This window comes from Aptenodytes patagonicus, chromosome 18 (assembly GCF_965638725.1).
Source record: "Aptenodytes patagonicus chromosome 18, bAptPat1.pri.cur, whole genome shotgun sequence".
Lineage (NCBI taxonomy): Eukaryota > Metazoa > Chordata > Aves > Sphenisciformes > Spheniscidae > Aptenodytes > Aptenodytes patagonicus.
In genome coordinates this window covers 3,205,574-3,212,037 of record NC_134966.1, presented here as the reverse complement: position 1 = coordinate 3,212,037, position 6,464 = coordinate 3,205,574, and positions in this window count along the sequence as shown.

Below are 6,464 nucleotides of genomic sequence, written 5' to 3'. Positions count from 1 at the left end.
CCCCCGCACCCGGCATCCCCCCCGCACCCGGCATTCCCCCCCCGCACCCGGCATACCCCATTGCCCCGCGTCCCCCAGGGCTCAGCTCTGCACCTCCGGGTTTATTTTGCCAGCGCTGAAGCAAAGCGCTGCCTCCCCCCCTCTCCCCACCATGGGGCTGTAGGAAACCTGCCCCCCCCCAGGGCTGCAGCATCTGCTTGGGGGGAGAGGCCCTGCCCGGGACAGTGGAGAGGGCAGTGGGGAGGGGTCCCTATGGTGTCTCAGGCTTATTTTCCAGCAAAATATCTCCCCCCCCCCCATGCAGGGGATGCAGACACCCCGTGGCCACCCACACACGATGGGCACGGCCGGGGCTGTAAATCTCGGGGCAAAGGCTGCACGCTCGCCCGGCACCTGGCACGGCAGCTCCTCGCACCTGCGTGCCGCTGCGGGAGGGTGGCTTTTCCTCCGAGCTGGGGTGCGGGGTGCGTGCCAGGGCTGCCAGCCACTGCGGTTGGCCCTGACCTGGCTCCCGGGGCTGTGCCGAGGGGATTTGAGTGTTTCTATGCTCCCCCTTCCAAGCCTGGGCAGGGTGTGATGGGGTGAAGAGGGAAAAATGGGGAAGGAGTTGGGAAACAGCACGATGCTAGCACAGAGCCCGAGCTAATGGCAGAGTGCTCCAGTGACAGGCTGTGTCCGCAGGTATAGGTATGTATGTATGTATGTATGGCCGTATAAACGTTCACCCCATCGCTTAGAGGCGAGGCAGGTCAGGGGGTGCCTGGGGACACAGGACAGCAAAGGAGAGTCTGGAGGGGCGGCGGGGTGACGAGGGCCCGTGCTCCGGCCCGGCCACCTGGGTTCCCAGCAGCCCCAGGTCAGGCAGACATGCGTCTCGATCCTTTGCTTTAAAACCTGTTCTCTTCAATGCTACCTTAAAAATAAGCTGGAGTTGAGTTTGTCAGAGCCACCGGACTCTCTGCCAACCACAGGCTATAAATACCAGCAGGCTATTTAAGAGCAAGGTATTTATATTGCTTTCCCATCTCCCTGTCAATCTTCCCGGTGAGGCCGAGCATCACTTGTCTGTAGGCAAAAATACAGCACGTGTACAGAGCCGCAGGTGAGCCGGGACCTGTTTGCTGGGGGTCCCCGCGGTGTACCCCCTCTCTGCCCTCAGGGACACTCGGCTCCCCGGCAGCCAGGTGGTTCTCTTGCATCCATCACATCTGGCAGAGAAAATAAAGAAAGAAAGAGTGACACTTGCTTCATTCGAAGAATCAGCAACCAAACTTTGACCGTCCTGATCCGCAGGCTGCGTGGGCAAAGGCAGGGTGCCAGGCTGGGGGTGGAGGCCTTGGAGGTGAGTGCTGGGAGGGCAGGGACGGAAACGTCCTGCAGATGGTGGGGTGGGGAGAGGGCTGTTTGTAGGAAGGATGCTTTGGCATTGCCTTTCTGACAGCAGGGGCTCGGCCTCATCAAATATGGGGAGCCCACGTCCTGACGTCCAGGATCCTGCTGGCTTCGGGGCTGGATGGGGGCTGGAGGCTAGTTCCCACTCGAAGGCATTTGCTGGGGTGCGAAATGCCTCGGGATGCTGGGTCCTCCAAGCAGGGACCGTGGGCTGTTGGCCACAGGCCTTAGACCCTTGGAGACCACCAGGAGCCTTTCCCTCCTCTGCAAGGGGCTCCGGGTGAGGAGCCGGTGCCACGCAGCCCAGACCCCCCCAGCACAGCCGAGCCACAGCGAGTGCAGTCCCGATGCACGCGAGACACCATGCACGGGTAAGGGAAGGGGAGCAGCATTTCCTCAACCCCCTTTCCACCCTCGGGCTGAGAAGGAACATCAGGGTGGATGGGGAGAGGTGGTGGCTGCTCCCCTCGCTCCATCCTGTGCTGTTTTGGTCCAAGTGATGCGAATCGGGGTGGCTGGGTCTGGCGGCTGGGACCTCCACAGCGAGCAGCGACCGTTGGCATGGGATTTAACCCTGCCTAAATAACAGAGGGAGCTGGGAGGCGAGAGGAGGGACTGGTCTCAGGGTCAAGAAATCGGAGGGAGCTGGCTGAAGCTGGTTTTCCTGAAAGACAAGTTTGAGGATGTCTGTGGCACTGAGGGGGAGTTGATGTGGGAGATGCTTTCCCGAGCAGCCCTGGGGCCACATCCTGATCCCTCCTTGCTCATCCTCTCCTAAGTTGTCTGGGCTGGGAGGCCTCGCTCTGGGCTTTTTCAACCCCAAAAGTTCAGTTGAAAACTGTCGAGATGCTGGAAATGTGTTTAACTGGGAAAAATGGAGATGTCCAGCAAACCCCCCGAGTCCTGGGGCTGGGGCTTGGGGGGAAACACCAGCAGCTCCTGCTGACCTCCTGCCCATCTTCCCTGGGGACCGGGCACTCTCCAGGTGCATTTGGGAGCTCGGGGCACCCACAGGGCAGCCGTGGGAGAGCGTGAGCGTATCCCTGGGCCCTCTCTGATTCCCCTGGGACCGCTGGCTCGCAGGACAGGGTGAGTCTCTGCAAAACTGTGTGAGCCCTGGGTCTGTCCTCTCCTCCAGAGCCCCAGGGAGGGGGAAAACCCCAGGCTTCGTCCCGCTGGGGGATGCATCCATCGTCAGGGGGTGTGAAACAGGGAGGCCGCTTCCACCGCACCCTCAGTACAGGCAGGGGCAAACTGGTGACGATGAAGCCAAATGACTCGCCCCGGGGCCGGGAACGTGTCCCAAGGGAAGGTAGCTGCAGGGACAGGGAGGGCACAGCATCACCCGTTGCTTTCGTCCCCATGAGCTGCCCGGGGCGAAGCTGCTCCGGGTTAATAATTCCCAAGTGTCCGGTGTTTTCGCTGGAGGCAGTGAGGGGTGATGGCTGAGCAGAGATACTTGCTCTGGGTGCAAGCAGGGCCCAGGCTTTGTGCTTTGGGTTTTCCCACTGTTTCCAGCTGTTCATCATTGCTCAAACATACAGTTTTTCTCCTTTCCCTGGTGCAAATGTCAGAGCGGTGGCTGCAGTGACCCAGCGCCAGGCCTTGCATGATGCAATGCCCCATCCCTGCCCAGGGTTTGGAAATGGGGCAGAACCCACAGGTCAGAAAACCACTCTTCACAGTATTCCACAGAAAGGGGCAGAGCCAGGGCCGCATCCTGGCCTGACCCCGCTGGGAATAGCCACTGGAGCCAAAGGGGCTGAGACCATTGTTCCCGTGTTTATTGGTGTCCAGTGCCCATCGGTGTGGGCTCCTCAGGAAAGCCGGGCAGCTGGCAGAGCCCCCAGCCCCTCCTGGGTCCCCGCAGCAGCCTGCAAGCAGCTGGAGGGGCTGGGGAGGCATCGCCCATGCCCCGTGCCCATGCCATGCCCCCTGCTTGTGCCAGTGCCCATGCCCCATTCCCATCCCCATGCCCCATGTCCCGTGCCTGTGCCCTGTGCCCATGCCTTGTACCCACAAACATGCCCCACGCCGGCGCCCGTTCCCATGTCCCGTGCCACGCTGGTGCCCATGCCCACGCCCTGTGCTCATCCCGGTGCCCGTGCTGGTGCCAGTACCCCATGCCCGTGCCGGTGCCGGTGCCCATGTCTATGCCCATGCCGATGCCAGCGCCTGTTCCCACACCCCCTGCCCATGTTGGTGCCATTGCCGGAGGTAGATAGGCTGTCTGCCGTGGCCATGCCATGCCGGTGCCCACGCCATGCCGGTGCCCACGCCATGCCGGTGCCCACGCCCATGCCCGTGCCCGTTCCACGCCCCATGCCGCTGCCAGCGCCCACGCCGTGCCGGTGCCGGGGCCGGGGCCGGTGCCGGGGCAGCCAGGCTGTCGCACCCTCCGCAGGCTGCACCGGGCCGGCCCCGGCTCCCTGCCAAGGCCCGGCTGGCGGCGACCAGTTATCCCAGTCCCGACCAGCAGAGGGGAATGGTGATCCACATGAGCCACCCTCCTCCACCCGTGCCCTCTGCAAGCCCGGGGGGCTGCGGTCCCCCCCGGCCCTGCTGGTCCCCTCCTTGCAGCGGGGCGCTCGCAGGCGGGGTGGGTGCTCACCCACGGGGGTGTGTGGGTGGGGGTGACCCTCCCGGGCACACACTGACCCCTGTGGTGCCTGCCACAGCTCCGTGGGGCTGGCTTGTGTTTTTTCGCAGGGTCCCGAGTTGCTCCGCAGCCAAGGCCGGGCTTGGGGCTGGTCCTCTCCATCCCTCTGTGCAGAGGCTCCGTGCCCAGGCTGGAGCTGGGGCTGGAGGTTATTGATCCTGCCCCGGCTCTGGCCCTGATTCAGCAAAAGCCGGGGTCGCGGCAGGCCTGATTCAGCACTACTTAATCACCTTGTTATCTCGGAGCGCTGCTCTAGCACAGCAAATCCCGCCGGAGTCAGTGGGACTGAGGGTGCGACAACCCACGGGGCCCATCCCCGGAGCCACAGGCACGGCACTGCTGCTCTGCGGGGCTGGGCAGAGCTGGCCTCGACTTTATCAGCAGAAGGAAGTTTTACTGCTGCAATTATACAGCTGTTAATCACACCAAGACCAGTTCCCGTGAAGGCGAACAGCCCCCAGCGCACGAGCAGGAGGACATGTTCACACCCTTGTTTGCCGGGTGCTTTTCCCTCCTGCCCAGCCTTGGCTTGCTCAGACCCCATGCCGCAGCAGAGTCCCTTAACGAGGACATGTCTTATTCACCTCCGAGGCCTTAGAGGTGACCCCGGGCAGGTTTGCATGTGGCCGTCCCCCCATGGATGGGGACCTGAGCCCGGCTGCGCTGGCTGCCAGGGCCACTGGAGAAATGCATGCAGCTCTATTGGCAAAGGACACCCTGAAACCTCCAGGCTGCACCTCCTGCCCGCGAGCACCCCCAGGCTCTTCCCCTAAAGCGATCAGGTTTCCCAGTGATCCGGCTGAGGTGGAAACAGATCCTTGTCCCAGGGTCAATGAGAGTGAAAGGAAAACTCCGCTGATTGCTCCTTATGTCAGAGAAAGGGAAATGAATATTCACTGGGCTGAAAGCTTTATCCTGCAATGTACTCCTGTGTTTAGTGGTTGCAGGAATTCAGCAGGTCCTGGAGGCGGTAAGTGATGGGGAACAGCCTGTTCTGGGTGCTCTGCAGGTGCATCAACCACCTTTGCTGCCGGGAGGTCAGATTTTACACCGTGGTAATGACTGCATGGAAAATCCAAGGGGAGCAAGGCAGGGGCGATCCTCCCCGTGGGTACTGAATCCAGGGGGACCAGCTGAAGGGGCAGGATGGGCAGGGAGCTGAGCACACAGACCCTGGAAGGCTTGGTTTGACTGCTGTGAGCATAAAAATATCCCAAATAATCAACTTTTTTTTTTTAAATGTTCCCTCACGGACATGGATTGGGGCATCAGGATCGTCCAGGAGACGTGCTGGGTCCCCGGGAGAGTGAAGGAGAGGTTTGGAGTACTTTGCTCATCATGGTGGACTTCTGCACCAGCCTCAGGCTTCACACGCACTTTGAGGGCTTTGCCGATTCGGAGGCTATCTCGGATCGCTGCTGCCATCGCCACAATCCCAGGCAGCTGCCTGAAACCGTGAGAGCATTTATTCTCCTACGCTGTATTCAGAGGGAAATCCTTCATTTCGAAGCTAGGATAATTCAGCCAGCTGCAGGCAGATAAGCATTATTTCCACCTGTTTAGAAAGATGTAATTAGCTGGGATGATTAGACTTCATCACGGTGTGTTTTTTTAAAACTCCGTATCTGCACAGTCTCTAACAGGAGGGACATCTGTGCTGGGTCCGCTCGCAGCCCCAGCACGTGGGGCAGACACGGGGCCGGGCTTGATAAACCCATTTGAGCATCATCTGCAGTGCAGGAGCTGCTGCGCTTGGTTTCCCTCTGCTCAGGGGTGCCGAGGGCTCCTGATCCCAGCAGGGCTCAGCTCCAGCCTCGGCAGCGGCATCACCCGGAGCAGGTGCCTTTGCAGAGGGATGCGGGGAAGGAGAGCGGGGCGATGCCCGAGCCGGCGGGCAGGCGCTGCTGCCTGCGCTGCTGCCTGTCTCCGTGCCAAAGGAGTGAGCCTCCCTTGCACACAGGCAGTGCAGAGGGGGCCGAATTTAAAGATATCCTCGGGGAGGATGGGGCCCGGAGGGGAGGCAGGAGAGCAGTGGGGGGCTGTGTCTGCACCCCTTGCCTGGCCACGGCGGGACGGGCTCAGCGCTTGAGCAGGGCCAGGCTGGGCTTTGCCCCACGCTGCTCCCAGAAACTGGCAGCAGGAGAGGAAGGACAAACCATCCTCATCCCCATCCCTGTCCCCATCCTCCTCGGGCACCCCATGGGGCGGCGGGGATGGAGGAAACCCTGACCAGGACCGTGTCGGGAACGATCCCCTCTGCACATGGCCACGTGGGAATACACCGAGAAGCGTTCAACGTGATGCCACTGCTGAGCTTGGAGCTTCCAAACGCCTCCTGTCACGACAAAACCCTTCAGATAACTCCTTTACTTTCCCCCTCCCAAGCTTTAGCAGCTGAGCCTGTCTCTGCCAC